Source organism: Sphaerodactylus townsendi, linkage group LG08, assembly GCF_021028975.2.
Source record: "Sphaerodactylus townsendi isolate TG3544 linkage group LG08, MPM_Stown_v2.3, whole genome shotgun sequence".
Lineage (NCBI taxonomy): Eukaryota > Metazoa > Chordata > Lepidosauria > Squamata > Sphaerodactylidae > Sphaerodactylus > Sphaerodactylus townsendi.
In genome coordinates this window covers 44,689,643-44,711,396 of record NC_059432.1, presented here as the reverse complement: position 1 = coordinate 44,711,396, position 21,754 = coordinate 44,689,643, and the positions used below count along the sequence as shown (strand labels likewise).

Below are 21,754 nucleotides of genomic sequence, written 5' to 3'. Positions count from 1 at the left end.
CAAGTGGATTTTGCTATTCCGCACAGCTTTAAAGAGCACTGAAAGCAGTTTGAAAGTGCATTATTCTGCATGTGCGGAATGAGCCTCAGATTTAAATCAAATCAAATCAAAACCACTGATACAATGAACATGCAACTTCTTTGTTTTGAATGGAACTATGATATAACTGGGGTGTTGGCAGTTTCTCTGCTGCTGGTTGTGGAAGCAGGGCTGCTGTCCCCCTGATGGGGCAAGTTACCCCCTGCTGCCAGCAGGAACTCCCTGCTGCTGCTTAGTAGGCCAGTGGGTGAAAGATGATTGAAACAGTTTTGCCCAAATGCCAGAGATCCCCAGTGTCCTCAGCAACATCTCGATGACACTTCTGGGAGCAAAAGGAGTAAAATCAACTTATATTCATGATGTTGTTATGTCACTGGCAGGCTCCCATTCCCTCCGTTAAGTCCCCTCACCAGTTGACAAGCTGTTCCTGGCAAGCCTATGTGGAAGAAGTAGATCTCTGTCAGTCCAGTCTTATTTTTCAGAAACATCTATCAAGTTCAGCAGGACTTATTTCCTGATAAATATGCTTAGAATGGCAACTTTAATCAAAGAATGTCTCAGTGCAAATGTCAAGCAGGCACATGCTTTGTATATGCTGCGAAAAACTGTCTGTGAGCCTCTCTGTCTTGCTTTCACGCTACTCTTTTGAGACATATATTCTCAGTACGCCTACGGCATTTGTGTCTATACCTAAAAGTTGTTGTTGAACCTAGAGGCTGAAGAAAATATATAAACAAGGCCTATAGGTTTGTCACCTCTACAACAATTCACAATACAAAGTAAAGTCACTCATATCCACAAAAACTTCAAGCATTTCCCTCAGCAAAAAGTGTCTCTAAAAACAGAGGACCAGTTTAAAGATATCTGGGCAGGGGGGATGATTCCCCTTCAAGGGAAACTGGCAAAAACGTTCTGATAAAATATGTATTTATAAATGTTGATAAAGCAAAAGAGCATTTGAAATGTTGACCAAGAATGTATAGCAAATACATCATCTAGCCATGGCTAAGCAAAGTAATAACTGCCACAACAACCAATGAAGCTGTGTTAATAAGCCAATAGTGCCTTAAGGCAGCTGCATATTGGTTTTTGACCCATTTTTGCAGATGCTCACAGAGCCTGGGGCTGGAATAACTTTATTAATCATGAACATGTTTCAGAGTTTTGTGAGGCAGTAGGTTCACTTACTGAGGTGCAAAAGTTTCTGTCCAAGTAAAACTGGGTGGACTTAAATACAGGACAGCATTTTCCAAAATAATGATGCATGACTTCCATTTTATGGATAAATGTCTCAGTATATATAAAAATGAAGACCCCCTAGATCCTTTCTTAAAGATTGGTGTGACATGGGCCATCTTCCAGCCTTCAGGGATGGAGCCTGATTTCAGGGATAAGTTGCATATTAAAGTGAGAAGATCAGCAATTTCATGCTTGAGCTCTTTAAGAACTCTTGGGTGAATGCAATCTGGGCCAGGGGATTTGGTAGCATTTAGTTTATCAGTGGCTGCCAGAACTTCTTCCTTGTCTACCACTATCTTCACTAGTTCCTCGGATTCGCCTCCTAGGAAGCTTGGTTCAGGTGCACCTGAGCTTTATCTTTACAATTCTTGTCTTATGTCCTAATTCCTCCTTTGTCTCTGTCTGTGTGAGACTGGCAGAGGGCTGCAGCAAACAACCTTCAGTGCCTTTAGCACTAAGTGACAAACAAGCGGCCAATGGAACTGGGCAGAGCGAGGCTCAATCATGCCTTGGCAAGAAGAGAAGGGACAAGCTGGAGCCTCATCACAGCCACAGTGGGTGGGCACGTCCCCAGTCAGAGCTGCCCACTCCCAGTCTCCCATGGAGAATCTCCACCATCAGACAAGCCCTCCTAATAGCAATTTAGCCATGAAAAAGAAACATGTGACTAAAATGGCTGCCGGCAACATGGAGGGCCATCCTCGATCTAAAATTCATAAACCAGTTTGTCAAATTGCGTCATTTCAGGATGGAGAACTTGCATGCCGTAGCAGATTCACTTCAGCCAAATGAGTTTCTAACATCCATCGACTTGTCAGAGGCATACCTGCATATTCCCATATTCAAAGGGCACCAACGCTTTCTCCGGTTTGGCGTAGAACAAAATCTCATTCACTATCACTGAATGAATCGTATTTTGGTCTGTAGAGCCCTCTGCTTCTCCATAGGAACAAACAACTTGCCTGCAGACATGTCCACGCATCATGAAAAACAAATCAAGGCTAACAGACTCTGCCTAGCTCTATCTACTGGCCTGCTCAGAGAGCAAGTATTTTGGAACTCAAAAGCTGGCTTTTCTAGAAACCAGGTAATTTTTAGGTAGGAGCAGGGATTTTAGTACAGTACAGTACCATCTGTATGAGGAGAGATATTCTCAGGCTAGAGGTAGTCTTTAAATTAGCAAGGGGAAACAAGAAAAAAAACAGTGCAAATGTTTGAAATGAAATGCCTTGTCATGAAATGCCTTGAAGTGGCTGTGGGAACTGATAAACCAGTAGGTTTTCCTGCAAAAAAGCTGCAAAAAGATTGCTAGTTCAGAGCCTGTTAATAACCACAAATCTTAACAGTGTTAAGGGTCACAGTTTATCCTACAAGAAATGCGTATATTACCTCATGGTAGTCTGAATCATCTGCATGAGCTTACAAAGTGAATGGCCCTCTGAGTAAGATCCAGCCTGTTGATCGTGTTTAAATGATAAATTCCTGAATGACTGATAAGACTGCAGAGCACTTTTGCATTTTTTTCCACATGGTGAGACAAACTGAGATGACATTAGAAATTGTTTTTTAATGTGAAGGTTTCTATACCGGCATACTACCCTGACAATGAGAAAACAGCAGTACTTCTGAAAGCTTTTGTTCCTTTTGTATGAGTCATACGTGCATGAATTTATGATCCATTATGTCCTACATTGTTCTCAACTATATTGCCACATGCTTTTTAAAAAGTTTTCTTTTTTAAACTACCAAACCTGGAAACTTGATGAAAAATCACACCAATATCTTTACTTCACATAATCATCATAGAAAATGTGTACTGTTCCAATTTGACTGTTTCTAGACTGATATAATTTGTCACCATCCATATTTTCATGCCATATGTATTGGTTTTAGCAGCCCTTTTGTTGTGATCTCACCATGCAGCTACTAAGATAAGTTCAGAGCTCCGGCAAAAATCAGAGGGAATAGGGATAAAATTATGAGTTTGGGAGATGCTACTGAGGTGAGGCTGCCATTTTCCCTCCATGGGCAGGGCAAGTTCCCATATCTGGCCACCACTCCTTCAGTCAGTGGGAGAAGAATAATGCTTTAAAAAAACACCGCTGTGATGACAGGATATTACTTCTAGAGAAAACCAGGAGGTGACATCCATTTGTTCAAGGAATCACTGGAAATGATTCCAGTGATTCCTAGAGGGGTGTGATGTCCCCATCCCCTGTTGCATCCCCACCCCCAGACTACCACCAGTAGCTGGCTAGCAACCCTATGATAAGGTATTTTTTACATCAGAAGTTTGGACCAATTATTCCTTCTGACTACAAACAACATTGATGCACACTAAATCACTCAAGTCATCCAGTGAAATATGAATATGTGCCCAGTGGATTGGTAAATTTCTGCAGGTTGCATTTTTTTTTCCAGAAAGCCTACTGTGTGCTAGGATGCTGTGGCAAGGTAGATAAAAGAGTCATCTGAAGTTGAATCCATCAAAGACAGAGATCTTATGGCTGGGTGAGAGGCTTGGATCAGGAGGTTCAGCTTCCCACTCTGGATAGGGTTCAGCTATAACAGCTCCCTCCACCAAGAATTTGGGAATGACTTTGGATGCCTTGCTTTTTTTAGAGGCCCAGGTCATGCAGATAACCAAGTTGGCATTTTTTCTCCTCCAACAGGTTTCGCATCTGTCACCCTACCAGACTCAAACTGATATAACCACAGTGACCCATGCAACGGTCACCTCTAGGTTGGATTACTATAACTTGCTTTATGCAGGGCTATCTTTGAGATTGCTCCAGAAACTGCAACATGTTTAGAATGCAGTGGTGAGGGTCCCAACAGGGACTCCATATAGAGCACATATAACACCAGTGCTCTGCCAGCTGCACTGGCTCCAGGTTGAATTCCAGATCAGGTTCAATATGTTGGTGTTAACTTTTAAAGCCCTAAACGGTCTGGAACCTTTGTATCTTTGGGACCAACTCTCCCTATATGCCCTCCCCCCCCAGAGTTTTACACTCAACTTCATCTAACCTGTTAGTAATCCCTATCTATCCAACTGTGCTTGACCAGAGTCAGGACTTTTTCAGCCCTGGCTCCAACCTGGTGGAACTCTCTGTCAGGTGACACCTGAGTCCTGTGGGATCTTGTGCAATTCTGCAGAGCTTGAAAACCGAAATATTCCACCAGGCATATTGTTGAGGACAGCATCAGTTAAAATCAGAGCCTGGCCTCCCCCTCTCCCCACTTCCTCCTTCTACTTCTGCTCTTGGATGTGTACCATTCTAATATACTGCACAATGCTAGACTGAGTTAACATCAACTCAAGAATGTTTGCGTTATTAGTATTTAATGTTCATTGTGGTTTTAAATTTTTAAAGTAAATTGTATTGTACATATCCCTGTCGCAAGCAACCCTGAGCCCAGCGTGTCCAAGGGAGGCAGGATACAAACAAAATGTATGATTATCATCATCATCATCATCATCATCATCATCATTTTATACCGCCCTGTCCCCAGAGCTCCTCGGGGACAGGGCGGTATAAAAATCGAAATAATAAATAATAAAATAAATAAATCATTGAAAGTCTGCATAAGATGATGACCACTGAGTCATAGCCCTTCTACATGAATACATGAAGCTGCCTTGTAGTGAATCAGGCCATTGGTCTACCAAAGCTGTATTGTCTATTCTGACTAGCAGCAGCTCCCAGGTTCCCCAGAATATTTTTTTGTACTTACTACCTGATCCTGGAGATGACAGGTACTGAATGTAGAATCTGATGGACACAAAGCAGATGCTGTACCACATAGCCACAGCCTCTCCCACTGCTTCACTTTAAAACGTCTATTGTAAAATAAATAAGTAGGCTATTTAGCAGCAGTGACATAGGTTCATTCTGCACATGCAGAATAATGCACTTTCAAACTGCTTTCAGTGCTCTTTAAAGCTGTGCGGAATAGCAAAATCCACTTGCAAACAGTTGTGAAAGTGGTTTGAAAACGCATTATTTTGCGTGTGCGGAAGGGGCCATACAGTGGTACCTCGGTTATCACTGACTTTGTTTTTTGTTGGTTTCAGTTTTCGTCGACTTTTTCTTGGCAAAATTTGTCTTGGTTTTCGTGGATTGCCTCAGTTTTCGTTCTCAAACCCAGAAAAAGTTTGCCCAGAAAAAGTCCACGAAAACCAAAACCGGCTGGGTTTTGAGGAAGCCCAGCCAGGAGGCACAGGGAGCTCCTTATTTGGGCAGTGACACCCCCTGATGTCACCCCCTGTGCCTCGAACGGATTAATTGGATTTACATTGATTCCTATGGGAAATGGTGCCTCGGTTTTCGTTGATTTCGGTTTTCGTCAATTCCTTTCGGACAAATTATCAACGAAAACCGAGGTACCACTGTACTGATTACAAGAACTGAGCTTCAATTCCTCTAGCTCCTAGAAGGATCTGGGAGGTCTTCAGATAAAACTGGACTTTTGACACTGGAAATTACAGCATCTGGATGTCAATTTTAAAACTTGTAAATTTGAAAAATGTTACTTCCACAATTTTCACATTATACTGGTTTTCTTTGGAAACTATAATGTTACAGAAATGTGCTTGTAAATAAAACTGTAGTTCCCTTGCAAAACATTGCTAAATTTTTATCTCTTTCCTGTTTTACTGAATTGAAATTCTCTCTGCTTCTACTCTCAATAGAATCATAAACATATCACAGAACATACCTTTGTGCTGTCTCTCATAACAATACAGCATACAATATTCTTCCATTTCGAATTTTTCCAATCTGTGCCTAGAAATGTATTTTTAAAATCTTTGGAGCAAATATACAATATCAGGTGGGTCCTTTAAAACAGTAATTTCCAAATGCTGATCTACCTCCATAACAGTATCATCAAAAGTCTCATAATTTAAATGAACAGGTTGCTAATATTTTTAGTAGTAGAAGCATTACAGTGAGTAAGCTTGCCTTGTAAGATATTTTCAAAAGAAGCAGGAATATTCCACGTAATTACAAATGAATTTTTTTATCATTCAGTAAGACATTGAATCCAGAGAAGTATATAACCTTAAGGGTGCAATTCATCCACAAGGGATAATGATTCATTGTGAACTGTAATCTTAAGAGTGTGGAATAGAGACATAGTGTACCCATGGATTAGATCAAAGAATGTCAAACTTATTTTCTTGTAAAAGCTATATTTTTCAGAAGGATTAGCTAAAGAAACTGTGCTCACTTACAGACATCTTTCGATGATGTCACATTTGATCCCTCACTCTCTCTGCTGTTTCCATGCCCAATATTTGTCTGTATAGTCTGGCACTGATCACATAATTTTACACCTAAAAAGCCATTACAAAAATTACAAAGCTTTAATTAAGCCCTTATGAAGCCATGAAATTCTAGTCTTGAGGTGGATTCTAACAGTTTAAAAGTTTTTTTGGGTCAAGGACATAACTATTTGCATTACAGCCATTACTACAGTGTTTAAGGTCAATTAGGTGGAACCATGATTTCAAATTTCTATGTCTTAAAGTATTATGCATATTTTCATTATTAATGCATATTTCTATGAAATGGATTCTTATGAACCTCCTTGTGGTTTTCATCACAAATCAAGAAAATGTGAATTAAAATGTTATCAATGAGTATCTTTTGCTTTCATCCTTTGCTAGTAGTTTTACTTCCAATCATTTCTACCTCCAAAACCCAATTTCCCTTTCTTCAGTTGGTCACTGGATGTTAAATCGCCTCAGGCTTTTTTTTCCTCTGTACCATCCAGCATTTCAAATATAATTGGTCTGAGCTGAATGGTGAAGATGGCAGAATTTTCTCCTGTCTGTCAAACATCCCTCCTGTTAAAACTGGGCAGGGACAGAGGCAGAGCTTTTGAACTATGAACTGCAAAAGGCAAACACTTTGCTTCTCTTCCCTCAGGGGCAGACAAAATGTTTTTAACCTTTTCAGTGCAAAAGGGACCGCTTGTTTCTCCCCTCCCTCAACTGGCCAGGATCAGATATACTATTTTACTATCTGCACTGTCTGCATTGCAACAGGGAGAAGCGACAGTGCTGGTGTCTCCCCCTTTCCTCTGCAGTCCAAGTCACAGCATTGAATAGAGAGAAGAGAAGGAAAATCAGTTGGACAGTGCAGTGCCTCAGTTCCTAAATTTGCTGTATCTTATTAAGCTTGCAGGAGGATGAGAGATGAGAAGAATCTAATGTCTAGTTAATTATCTGGGAGTCTGCTTCTGATTCACCACCACCACCACCACCCCCCAAAAAAACCCCACTTTGCTGGGTAATTTTTTTCAACAGGGGATCCTTTATTAGCTAGGAATTGGCTTCTGGTTGTTGTAAATACCCTGTTCCTGTACATATTCACAGCTGAATAGCCTGTCAACTCACTGGTTGCCTCCCCAGGGAAGTGAGTCAAACTGGCAGGTGTTTTGAGTTGTAATGCCATTAGTGAAACACACAACAGAGAAGGAATTAATATAACTTGTACATATACATAAACATTTGTTTCAAGGGTCTAGCAGGGGCATGCAACTACCATATACCTTTGACCAAAGAACAGTACAATCTTCTTATCTGGGATGGTCATCCTCTTCCACCGAGTGTGCAGCTTCGGGAGGGATGCACATGGAGCAGTGAGGGAGGTAGAGGACATCTGCCTAGCCAGTCAGATCAACTGACTCAACCCTGGCAATCAATGGGGTGACAGATCTCACAACCAGATCACCCTAACATCCAACAATGTTTGTATAATTTTCATTATTAATATTTTAAGAGGCCAGGTTTGACGTAGAAAGCAAATTTCAGACTGAACTATGGCTCATTAAATTTTGAAGTACAATGCCAGAAACAGCATCCCCCCGATTCTCAATCACCATGATGTATCCAGGACCTCTTACTATATGGAGTACAGCTCTCATACAGTAAATATTGCATAGAAACTATTCTTGGTTCTCCACCTATGTTGACTTCTGGTAAGGATGGTCAAATCAATCAGTTCTAAAAGATGGGGAATTTTCAGTTTTCTGTAGAATCCACATGGCAAGTAATGCTTGCCCTAACTCTAGGGCTCATTCCGCACATGCAGAATAATGCACTTTCAAACTGCTTTCAGTGCTCTTTGAAGCTGTGCAGAATGGCAAAATCCACTTGCAAACAATTGTGAAAGTGGTTTGAAAATGCATTATTTTGGGTGTGCGGAAGGGGCCTAGGACTATTTAGTGGCTGATACAAACCTTTCTCTATCCAATGCAGTCCTCTTTGGTCTGAGTTGAGAAGCAGTGCAGGTCCAATTAGCTCTCCCAATTCCAAAAGTGGTATTGATTGAAAATATATGTCTGTAGTGATGTCTATAAAGTGCTTCATTGCTTAGAAGAACTGAAAATTAAGCACTGTGTTCTGCAGTGGCAATATTTATGGCAAATTAAAATCAAACTAATTAAAGTCACCTTGAGTGGATTAACCTGAAGTTCAGGCATTCCTTAGATTTTAATTAATCAAAAAAGATTGAGTTTAAAAAAATGTGACTAGCCTGACAGATTCAAAGAACAGGAAATTCTAAAGCTTGCTGTGTGCTGTTCAGACCTTAATGCATTCTCCTCTCCCTAGTTCTGACAGCATGTAATAATGTTATGTAAGGTCACATATTCCTTGGCTACATTTGTAATAGCAGATACAACAGAAGAGTTAAGGCTAAATTTCAGCCACACAGGAATCCTTTGGCTTTTAAAGGTACATCGTCTCCTTAACATAAACATATGCATTTTTTTTCATTAATTAATAAGTGTTCTATAAAGATATACGTTTAAAATGCATGTGTGTGATACTCTTATTTGTGTACACTGAATTATTTGGGCTACACAAATAAACTCGCATGTCTGGGCTCCCTCCACTCAAACACACAGAAAAATAGAAGCTGTTCTCCTTGTTTTGTAAACAAATTATGGACATTAGCTGTAGTGTGTAGCAACTGGTTTGATGGCAGATTTGGAAGAAAATGTATGGGGCAGCCAGCTTTCCTTGAAAAGGGGAGGGATCAGTTACAATTAGCAAAATTCACTATTTGAAGAAATGTGATTACAAAAATCAATCCATTCTGTGGTATGTTCTGAACCATTTTCTGTACTGTTGGTTATGTAGGTAGGCAACTGAACTTTATTTACAACTCTGAGAAGTAAGAAAGCTTGGACAGGGACGAGTGGTGTCTGAATCTCTAGTAAAACCAAATGAAATACCTGGGAAGCTCTTACTACTCAGTGAACCAGCAGAAAGTGTTAGGGCACTTTCATACATGCAGAATAATGCACTTTCAACCCACTTTCATAATTGTTTGCAAGTGGATTTTGCTATTTTGCACAGTAAAATCCAGTTGCAAAGTGCACTGAAAGTGGATTGAAAGTGCATTATTCTACATGTGCGAAAGTGCCCCTAGTAAATCCCAATATTAAGTCACATGGGTATAAATCTGATGTATCAATAGACAGGCTTGGTTTCAGAAGAGACAGCAGAGGCCATGGTAGAAACTTTTTGGTTTCTCTCTAAGCATTCAGGCAGCACACATATAGCAACAATACAGAAACTTCTTTTTATGCACATTGATACCTATGCATGCATCCAACACATACACTGGTTGCCTTTCTTGTAACAGTTTGAAAATATGGGCGATTCCGCACACGAGTAATAATAGGTTCGACCCAGTTCCCTGAGAAGGGTACTGACCTAGGTCTAAGCCATTGTTGTTCCCCACTGCAACCAGCTTGATCCCAGCTTGGAGGGGGGGATCATCCTGTGCCTCTTCGCCACTCTGTTCCGATTGGCTACTGTTCTACAGCGGGAAACGCGACCCCGTAGAGGCCACGCGACAAAGCGCCATACAGATGAGGGCGAGATTTGCATAGCTCCCGCCTCTTGTCAGAAATGTGGCATGAGTCGCTGTTTCCGTTGGGATCGCTTTTTGCCACAGCGGTTCTCCAGCTCTACGCATGCCCAAAACACTCAGCTATGATTGGCTGAAAAACGACTCCTGGCGGCAGAGATTCCGCACTTTACTGGAATGAAGCTGCATTCGAGTGTGGTTCCCCAAAAAGTAGTAGATTCAGAAATTTGACCGTTACACGGGGCGAAGCTGGGACAAAGCTACGTCAACCCCAGTGGTTGTGCGGAGCACTTAGGTCAAACGCAGCTCGAACTTAGGTCAATAACGCAAGTGCAGAATCGACCTATGACAGCTGGTATGGTGTAGCAATTAGAGTGCTGGGTTAGGATCTGTGTGACCCAAGCTTGAATTATCCATTCTACCATGGAAGATCATTGGGTGTCCTCCAGATAATCACTTTTGGTCTAACTTACCTCACAGAGTGTTGTATGAAGAAAAGGGAAGAAATAAGACCAACACTGTAAGTGTTCCTGTAATGTATCTGTAATAATATCGTCGCCCCAAGCCACCACTATTAAAAGTGGCCCAGGGACTGAACAGAGAGCAAGCAGGCACACACCCAAGCTCTTCAGGAGATCCTGTCAGGCTATTCTAGCTGCCGCTCTGAGGGAATATTGTTAACACTGTGTGGAGATTTCACTTTTCCCTACAAAACTGATTGCTCTTATCAGGAGGGATTGGGCACTCTTAAATGACTTCTGAGGTTTATTAACAAACAGATGGAATGTTTATTTACAGATTTACAAGAATAGATGTTATAGAGATAGTTAAGCTTTTCTTTTTCTTAGGCAGAAATATGTAGATAAATCTTTTAGTTGTTACAGGCAGTTTTTAGTTAAACACCTTAGTTGTAACAGATAGATCTTTGACTCAGTTTAAATAAAACTTCCTTCACTAAACTACTTTCTTCAGGGAAAATCTTCCTTTCCCAGATGCAGACAAATACTTAAATAACCTACTCCTTCCACTAAAGAAAGGCACAGTGGGCTTCTCAGAGCAGGGCTCTGGGGTACTACAATTGGAATCCACTCCTGACTCTGCCAATTAAATAACACACACCCTCAGAGACCCCACGGTCCCGTATCTAGGTGTTTTCTCTGCAAAGACCTACAACCAAGCCCTCCGTATGTTGTAATTATTGTCCCTGTGATGATATTTCCTTTGGCACTTTAACAAAATTGGCTATACACCAAAGCTCTTTCAGCTCTGAGAACTTTCTCTCAGCCTTTCTGGCTTACTTTCTCTGCCTTTTCCCTATCTGCTTCACAAACATACACCCTCTGGCCCTTATAGACAGCTGCAGCAGCAGCCAGCTAATCAGGTGGAGCTCTGAGTTAACTCATTAGACTATTTTTATTTGACAGAACTACACTTTGAAATTAACCCTTTCTTAAGCAGTCTGTCACAGTATCTAAATAGTAAATATATTTAAACTGTAGATATTCACACAGGAAACTCAGCCATTTTTCAAAAATGGATAGGTCCCAGGAGAAATAGTTATCTACCTAACTACTACATAATGTGTCAGGTTATTTCCAAACACATCAACTAAGGTTCAGACATAGAATGTGAAACTCTGCTAGGAAATAGAAAAAAGAGTATTTTTCCAAAGTAATACCTGGTTCTCAGAAAGGAAAGAACTGAATCCTCCTGAAAATAAAAATCATAAAAGATTCAACAGGAAGCTGGATTCCCTTCACATTGTATACAGTAGCTGTCCACATGGAGTCAGAGGTTTGCATGTCTCGTCACTCTTATGAGCAACGAATCTATACAGCTAATACTCTAGTTCAGACTTTATATATTTCAATATTCATTCCCTAATGTTAAAGCTAAACAGGAGACAATTTGGATACATCTATCTCATAAAATAAAAGACCAGTCAAAGGCCTCTTGCAAATTTAAGCTTGCCCAAACACAGGCTTACTCAAGAAACCTGATAGTTTTACTTGGAAGTTCAGCTTCTGAAGGGTGAATTGAAATGCACTCTTAGGCAGATTAGCTATTGGCTAGTAGCACATCCTTCTGTTACGCTTAGAACTCCGAAGCCAAACTATGCAAGCAGAGGTGCAGGATCATGTGAGAGGAATTATTCCCATTCCAACTCCATGACCCAAACTCTTAAACTGGTATAGTTCTTCCCTCTTTCTCACATTACTTCTGCAATCCTGCATTATTGAAGCATCATGGAATGAGGCCATGGGGATATTACAGTCATGCTGATTCTGTTATGTAACAAGTGACCATAGCATCCCTTCAAATACTTAATGTGAAAAAAAACCTTTTGTATGACTTTGGATAAAACTACTAATTACAGAACATTTTTTTTAAATGCAAAGCAGATACAAAATATAACTTTAAAAAAAGCAAGACCATCCTTCCTTGCTTCTAGAACAGGGGTAGGGAACCTGCGGCTCTCCAGATGTTCAGGAACTACAATTCCCATCAGCCCCTACCAGCATGGCCAATTGGCCATGCTGACAGAGGCTGATGGGAATTGTAGTTCCTGAACATCTGGAGAGCCGCAGGTTCCCTACCCCTGTTCTAGAATCTGAACGCAGACCAAAAATAAAATAAGAAGCATGGGGGACGAGGGGGACACTACATAAACATTTTTTGCTGAAACTTCTATTTCACTTTAATAAAACTATACTTTAATAAAACTATTTCACTTTAATAAAAATTCATTGTTTTTCTGAGGAAGTAACAATCCACAAAGGTTTACCGTCCAGATTTTATGTGGCACTGAAATTATCAGAATGTAATTTTACCTCCTTGAAGGATAGTCATGTTAACCCCATAACACTTGAGAGAAATAATAGAAGGTGAAGCCAATGGAAGAAGAGATCAGTTATTTGTTTCAAAGCCCCAATCAACACTACAGAACTGTGGTTTTCAGTTCTTGGTCGAATCCCCACTACCGTCTTAGCCAGGTTTCAGAACACAAACTAACCAGGTTTGAGGGACGACCTCCCAAGTCGAATCCCCACTACCGTCTTAGCCAGATTTCAGAACACAAACGACCTCAAACCTGGTTAGTTTGTGTTCTGAAACCTGGCTAAGACGGTAGTGGACCGGGGAGGTCGTCCCTCAAACCTGGTTAGTTTGTGTTCTGAAACCTGGCTAAGACGGTAGTGGGGATTTGACTGGGGAGGTCATCCCTCAAACCTGGTTAGTTTGTGTTCTGAAACCTGGCTAAGACGGTAGTGGAGATTTGACCCTTGTTGTACTGCTACTCACCTACAAGTAAGCATTAATAACAAAACCAACAAAATGAATTTGTAACAAAAACAGTTTAGCTTGCAGAACACTCTCTCTCTCTCTTGCACTATCTCTCTCACACACAAAACAGTAGTTTCTCTTTCACACCTGAAATTAGAGTTAGAGATTCAGATGTAACAAATACCAGATTCGGACCGAATTTGGGTGATTTCGGGAATGTACGGACAAAAATTGTGTGTATTTTTTGGCATTTTTCGCGTGTTGGCCTGCAGGTGGCGCATTTTTAAAGCTATTCAATTTTATGGGCCCCCAAAAGGCTTATTTTGTTTCTCCGCTCCTGCACATGAAGCCTGCTGACTGTGTTCTCTCAGAACTCTCTCAACTCATGTCCACCACCCACCCCCAGAAGCAAAGCATTAATAAACCTCTCTTGGGTAGTTGTCATGTCTGGAATGGCCATCCCAATTTGCTTGTTGATGTATTCCCTTGCAAAAGGGTGGTTGTTTGTAGGCTGCTGGTGTTTAGACTGCCAGAAGATTCAGACTACGGTTCAAAAGAAAGTTCATGGTCACAGGTATCGAGCTACTGCCCATCTAACCACTGGGCCAAGAAGATCTCTGGCCTTTCCTTCTAGTTACTGTTGGCAAGTGAGCAGTGCCAAAGTCTGTGGGAGTAGCTGTAGGTTCTTCACTAGTTCTTTGTTCCTGATATTATTTAGCTGTCCATTATGCTACTGGGTGCATGTGACTTAGTTATTGTAGTGTTAGTTTTAGCATGCCATCTGCTAACACAGAATCAGCTTGTGATTGATTTTAAATACATGTCCATCCTGGCATCTTCTTCCCTTCTCCCCCCCCCCCCATTTCTATCTTCCTTAAGAGATAAGTACGTTCTTGCTATATACAGTACACTTGGGCGGTCATCTTTGTTACAACTGTGCCAGGAAACCTGCTGTGGCAGGCTATGTGTTGATCCTGTCATTTGATCAGCCCAACAGGCTGTTGATGCAATGTAGAAGCAATGCACTGCCACCAAGGACACTGCATCACTGCCTCATGTATACCACTGAGAGGGTTAAAAGTCCCCTGTAAGCATGAAAAAGAACAAAGAAGTAGGAGCGACATCAGTTAGAGAGGAAGGCCTGAGAAAAACCAAATACACACTGGAACAGAACAAGATACTAAACCAGTTCCAGTTTCAGTAGTGGAGGTGAGGACAGATTTACCTGTCTTTCCTACTCTATTGCTGTACTTGGCTATTCCTTGTTCCTGCAAAATGTCCCCTTTACATTAAGTGTCAGTTCATCTTGGTTCTGCATCACAAAGTTCCTACTTTTACACATATGGCTCTGCAAATATATGCTGTAGTTTTGATATACACATTGCCTAGTTGAGTTTTATATGTGTAATGGTACACTGAGTGTCTTTTTAACTGAAATCCTATTTTTCATTATAGCTGGGTGCGAGAGACAGAGGGGTAGAAGGTTACCTTGGACTCTCCATTGACTTCAGTAGGAAAGGTATGTTAGCTCAGAATTGGAATCAGATTGGAGCAAGAACAGCAGCCTAAGACTACCTCACCTGCCATACCTTCAACTCTGCCCAGTTTTCTTTACTGAGCAATTGGTATCTTCCATCCTAAGGTTTCACTGGTGGTACGTATGGCTTACTATCAATACAGCATTACTGCACTAAACTATCCCAGGAGACGCATTTGATACACATGAAATGTATTCTTCTCTTAACTTACATGACTTCCATACAGGAGCACCTTACTCCTAGACTCTAGAGTCACCATTTAAATAGGAGCCTCCATCTTGACATGTTTTTCAGCAATGTCTCAGAGAATGGTAGACTTGAACATTTTGCCAAACTGACTTTTTAATGACAGACCACAGAAAGCTAAATCAACCTGTAAACCTCAACATAAAGGCAGGTTACTATTCATAGTTCAGTGAAAAACCCACTAGTTCTAAATCAACACAGCCATTTCTAGGATGGCTGTTACAAAAGTTATGCTTGCCACATGCAGGATGATAAAGAACTGGAAAATGTGAAAAGACTCTTTTGGCCATGGTATGTCTACATTATTCAAATATGCAAAAGATCTGGGCTTCTTTCCCCTTTCATTTTTGTTAACAAACTGATATGCTGCTGCTTGAATAGAATGGAATATCATATTAGGTAGTGCTGATTACATTACAGACCTCATAAATAACATGAGAGAAGAGTCTGCATAAAACTTCAGATGTTTTTTGCAAAGAAAAAAAAGCTTACAGCTCCTGAAAGTAGAACGCTCAGAGCTTTTACAAGACCTCACTGAAGCACTTACAATTGTAAAAGCATCTTTAAAAGCATTAGGTTTTTTCTTCATCCTTTGTAGTAGGACAAGGGACAACCAAATGAACAGTGATTGGCCTGGCTTGTATGTTATCTGCTTTGTCCAAAGAGCACTAGGGAGGACAATTCCAGATGGGTAGTTGTGAGCAAGAAAAATAAAGCAGGAGTCCAGTGACACCTTAAAGACTAACAAAATTTAATCCTGTATAAGCTTTCATAAGTCAGAGTTCACTTTGTCAGATGCATGAACTGACCCATCCACTAGACCGATATATTTATAAAAAGTTGACAACAGAAAGGTAGTGGGATATATGTGAGAGATGTTAACATAACTCACCCCCTTGCAGATTTTCAGTGATATCACATAGAGGACAGGAGATAATAGGAACATACGGTTCAGTCTTACTAAGCTGCATTTTATTTTGTAATTGTAATAACAATCAAGGATTGATCATTAAACTGCCACTTGGAGTATAAAATAATGCAACGACTATTCAAAAGAACATAACATTCAGATTAAGACAGTGTCCGGATGAAATATATGGGTCAATACCCTTGCTTAACATAAGCAACCAGAACTGGTAGGTGTGCCAAGTTGCAATGAAATTAGTATCAAGCCAAAATGATGATTATTTTTTCTGTTTCTACCTGAGAAGTGTCTAATGTCTCAGGAGATACTTGCCATGCATCATAAATGTGAGCGAGAGAAATTGCAATAGAAATAACTCTTCTTCTATACTCGAGTCAATTTTACATTCTAATCTACCATAAAACGGCTATGAAATTACACAATATTTGTGAATGCCTGTAAAGTTATAAAAGAAGAGATTCATATTTCATCCAGAACTGGTAAAAGGACACCATGCTCAGCCTCTAGCTAGGAATAAATCTCCATAACATTATCCATGACAATACCTGTAACCCAACAGTACTGCAGCTCTCTCTGCCAAAAGCATATAGGAGGGGGAGTACATTTTATATTGCTCTGTATGGAGTTCTTATTTTACATAAGAAACCTTAAAGCAAAAACTCCACTTTCACTAGAAGTTTCTTTTCTCTCTGCAACTCTGTTATTTAATTCCTTCCACATTAGCTCCCTGTGATGGGTGTTCAAACAGTCATTTTTGTAAAAATCCATCAGAATGAATTTAAAGTAGCCACACTCTAGAACAGATCACGTAGTTATAATTCCATTTTAGAGAAAGAGGCAAGGATTACTTCCGTACTTCATTCATATGTCTCTATCCTCTAATTAATTTAACCTCTGGCCTCATGTAGCCTAGATATGTACTTACTTCATAGACTACCACATAAATACAAGTGGTCCTTCTTTCAAAAGCATTAAAAATAAGTCTTGACCCAAAATCTATTAAAACAGGCCTACAGAAGTTTTCTCCAAAACATGATTATATTCAAATCTTGCTAAATGAGTTATTACTAAAAAAAAAAATACTCAAAGCATGGGATAGTTTTAGCCAGTATCAAGAAACAACTTAAATTATTACCAGTCTTAAGGTAATAGCCCTATCTGAATTGTGGCTTCTAACCTTGTAGGAGCTCACAGGACACTTGAACTTTAGGTATTCAGAAATGTTTCTGCTAAGATGTGGTAAGACCTGATGGTGGAGCTGCACATTAAGAAAAAACATGTGACTTCTGTCAAAAAAGTACCTCATGTTGTTTCCCCTATAAAGACATTTGACCCAATCAAGAGAGTCAAAAATGTCCAAGGTGCTTGGAGGTTATTTAAAAACACAGTCTTAAAAGCTCAGCTGGAATGTGTTCTGCAGGTTAGGAAAGGCAGCGCCCAGTCCAAAAGAAAGCCACCATGGTTAACAAGGGAGGTTGAGGAAATTATTAGGGAAAAAAAGATGTCTTTTAGAAAATGGAAGTCCAACTTAACTGATGAAGAATACCAGAGAGAACACAAATGGTGGCAAAAGAGAAGCAAGTTAGCTGTAAGGGAGGCAAAAAAGGATTATGAGGAACGCATGGCTGCGAACATCAAGACCAGCAACAAACAGTTCTTCAAGTACATCAAAAGCAGGAAGCCAGCTAGGGAAGCGGTAGGCCCGTTAGATGATGAAGGAACAAAAGGTGTGCTAAAAGATGACAGGGAGATTGCAGAGAAGCTGAATGAATTCTTTGCATCAGAAGGTTATATATCTTTTAAATAGCCACAACCTTGATCTGTTGGAAGCGGTGGCTAAATTTTTAAACGGTGTTATTTCAATGCGCTTGAAATTGTAAAACTTGTTTTAAATTTGTGATGTATATGCGGTTTATATGCCATTAAAGGTATTCGAAATCGATCGAATTCTTTGCATCTGTCTTCACCCAAGAGGAGGTGAGGAAAATTCCTGCACCTGAACCAAGCTTCTTAGGAGGTGAATCCGAGGAACTAGCGAAGATAGTGGTAGACAAGGAAGAAGTTCTGGCAGCCATTGATAAACTAAATGCTACCAAATCCCCTGGCCCAGATTGCATTCATCCAAGAGTTCTTAAAGAGCTCAAGCGTAGAGAATTGCTTGATGTTCCTTCATATTAATATGCAACTTATCCCCCCTTGAAATCCAGGCTCCATCCCTCGGAAGACTGGAAGATGGCCAATGTCACACCAAACTTTAAGAAAGGGTCTAGGGGGGACCCAGGAATTACAGGCCAGTCAGTTTGACATCTGTTCCTGTAGTAAATTAGTAGAATCTTATCATTAAAGCGATAAAAATTATTAAACATGTAGAAAAGCAAGACCTGTTGAGGAAGAGTCAGCATGGCTTTTGTAGAGGCAAGTCCTGTCTTACAAACTTACTAGAGTTCTTTGAGGGTGTAAACAGACATGTGGATAAGGGGGAACCAGTGGACATTGTCTACTTGGATTTCCAAAAGGCTTTTGACAAAGTTCCTCACCAGAGACTGTTGAGAAAACTCAGCAATGAAGGAATAAGAGGGGAAGTCCTCCTATGGGATTAAAAACTGGTTAAGGAACAGGAAACAAAGGGTGGGTATAAATGGGAAGTTCTCACAATGGAGAGATGTCGGGAGTGGTGTCCCCCAAGGATCCGTTTTGGGACCAGTGCTCTTTACCTTATTCATAAATGACCTAGAAGTAGGGGTGGGTAGTGTGGTGGCCAAGTTTGCAGATGATACCAAATTATACCAACTAAAGGATGAAGGTAAAAAAGATAGGAAATGATGAACTTTGAGGGCTTGGGGAAGCTTTTGTCTGTGTGGGAGGTCCCTTTGCTGTTGTCTGTGTGTTTGCCTCAAGCTGTTAAGGGGTGGGGATTCTGCTTAATCACCCAGCCAATTTGAATCAACTGCCACTTGCTACCACTCACTGTCTGACTTGTTCAAAAGCAGCAGTTCTTACCCAGAAGGACCCATCTTCGGGGAGATAGCAAAACATAAGGTAGTGACTTGGGGCAGAAGTCTTCAATCCTCAGGTCATGGTCTGTAGATCAGTGAACAGGGCAGGCTATAAAGAAGCAAGGCTAACTTGGATGTTGGGTGCTCAAGTGTAGAGAGGGACTTTTGAAAGGGAGGCCCAGAAATCTGTTCTGCAGAACTTAAGACACCTAAATATGGATCATCAAGGAGTTCCTTATGTCACCTGCAATAGCTGTGGAATGTTTGTTTTTCTGCCAGAGGATATGGGTAGCTACCTGCAGCAAGTGCAAGTTGGTTACTTTGTTAGAAGAGAAGGTACAGCAGCTTGAAAAACAAGTATCTACACTTCAGCACATTAAGAAGAACGAGACTTTTCTGGACAGAATGGAGCAGACAGGGTAGAGAACACACTGGGGACATCTCTGAGGAGGATGGCAGCTCTCAAACAGAGGAGGTGAGCAATTGGAGAAATGTAATTCATAGAAGGACCAGAGAGCATTCTGGAAATTTAAAACTTCAGAATTATTTTGAGGTTCTCTCCCTTCTCAGTGAGGATAAGGAACAGGCACAGGAGGAACAGACCCAGCTCTCAGAGAATGCACAAGTGACAGAAAGTTCAACCCATGAAATGTCACCTGCAAAACCCCAGAGGAGATGTGTGGTGGTGGTAGGGGACTCCCTACTAAGGGGTACAGAAGCAGCAATTTGCAGCAAGATGCATCGTGAGGTGTGCTGTCTCTCTGGGGCAAAAATCCGTGATGTCACAAAGAGGCTGAGAAGACGTGTCAAGCCCACTGACCATTATCCCTTCCTTTTAATTCACGTTGGAACAAATGACACTGTGTGAAATTGGGAAACGCAGTCACTGCAAGGATCAAAAAGATACTGTAGTGCTTCTATCTCCCACACAGATACACTCTGGTAAGATCTTAATCTTGGATCCAGTGTTAATCTCTGCTGACAGAAGATATTTCTATCAGTGCAGTTGCCATTTTCTTACTCCCACAGTAGCATAGGCAGTCTTCAGCAGGAGGGGGGAATTCACAAAAATCATGGAAATATTCTACTGGATCCAACTTCTTTGCTCAAGAAGGTTCTCAGGCTCTGTCACTGCCACAGACTGTGACCTTGCTAATTAGATATAAGTTATTAAAGTCCACTTCTCATGTGGCCTGAATAGTAATTCAGGACTCTGGCCAAAATTGGAATGGGTCCAACCCATCCTTCAAGGAGATTTCCTTCAGCCCTAATTGACCTCCTCCAGTTTAAGCAACTCTTCCTCCAATGGAAAAGAGAAAACAATGCCTCTGACTTGAAAAGTGTTTCTACCTCCAGCTCTGAACTGCCCACTCTACTAAGACAGAAGACTTGCTAATGTATTTGCCCAAATGTCTTCCTCTAATTTCTCTCTAAAGATCACCTTATTTCCAATGTCATGTTATAGCTATGATTGACTCACCTCTCTGCCCACCTCCAGGAACCCTCAGCTTAGCCTATCAGGCTAAATACTCAAGCCATTAGATTAATGACTCAGCATTGAAGTTGATGTCTATCTTTTGTCTCTTCCTGAAAAGGCAAGACTCTCCATTGTCTAGGAAGTTCTCTATGGCCAGAGGGCCCAACCTTCCCTATAAAATAGCCCCCTCCCAGCACCCAGTGTCCAGTACTTCTAAGCCTGCCTTTGGATTCAGTTGCTGCTATGTACCTCCTGCTTTTCACCCTGCTTCCTTGGAGGCCATTGCAGGTCGCTGGACTCAGTTTCACAGACCCAAAGCCACTTCAGGATCTGGTACAGTATTACCCTTAAGATTTCCCCCAATTTCTTCACTATTCCCAACCAATCCCTTCACTGCTTATATCCTGGGACTGTGTGTGTGTTCTGCTGCATTGATTATTGTGTGCTTGTATTTTTATTATTTTTTCTTTAATAAAATTCTTAAACTTTACCTACTCGCCTGCGAATTTCTTGCAAAAGCTGACTTTTATATACATAGGCAACAAAGATTTCAAGCTCACCCAATCTTTTGCCAAGCCAAGAGTCTGCTCTCGCTAATTCCCCACTCTAAAAGGGACTCCCACCATGTTGGTATCATAATGGCTTGAAACATACTGAATAGCAAATTCTCCTTAATTCTTATTACTTGACCCCCATCTTTCTCCCTTGACAAAATTTGAAAGCAATTCTGCAAGACAAAAAAATCTGGATTTAAATGCCTGGTTTCAAAGTACTACTTTTTCAAAAGAAACATCAAGAAATATTACAATGGTCATTATACTGATACCCAAATATCACACATCAGATCTACAGAGCCAATCAGTTGCTTTTGTACTAGTAATCCACCTTGGCATTTAAGAGGATACCTTTTGTGCCAGCTAGAATATTTCAAAGTACACTGTGCAAGCCATACTGAATGAGATATAAAACAGCAGGTTCCACATCCTCTCAAAAACATGTCAGCAGCCTAACAAAATATAAAGATCGTTTCACCGAGTAATACCATGTGACACAACCATTTCCTATTTTGTTTCCTCTTTCTTTTCTTCATATCCATTTGCCCTCGACCTACAGGGTGATCA

The 21,754-nt window shown here is 40.7% G+C and overlaps 1 protein-coding gene and 1 long non-coding RNA gene across 2 annotated transcripts in view; both read right to left on the bottom strand.

Annotated features, from left to right (window-relative positions):
- The window catches only part of LG08H10orf90 (linkage group 08 C10orf90 homolog), a 147,784-nt gene that overhangs the window by 116,566 nt on the left and 9,464 nt on the right, over window positions 1-21,754 (bottom strand). The window lies entirely within an intron of this gene.
- Window positions 713-19,103, bottom strand: LOC125437383. The gene is made up of 3 exons (XR_007245204.1): window positions 18,989-19,103; window positions 5,838-5,844; window positions 713-723 (listed from the first exon to the last, which is right to left on the bottom strand). It is a non-coding gene; the product is annotated as an uncharacterized LOC125437383 (long non-coding RNA).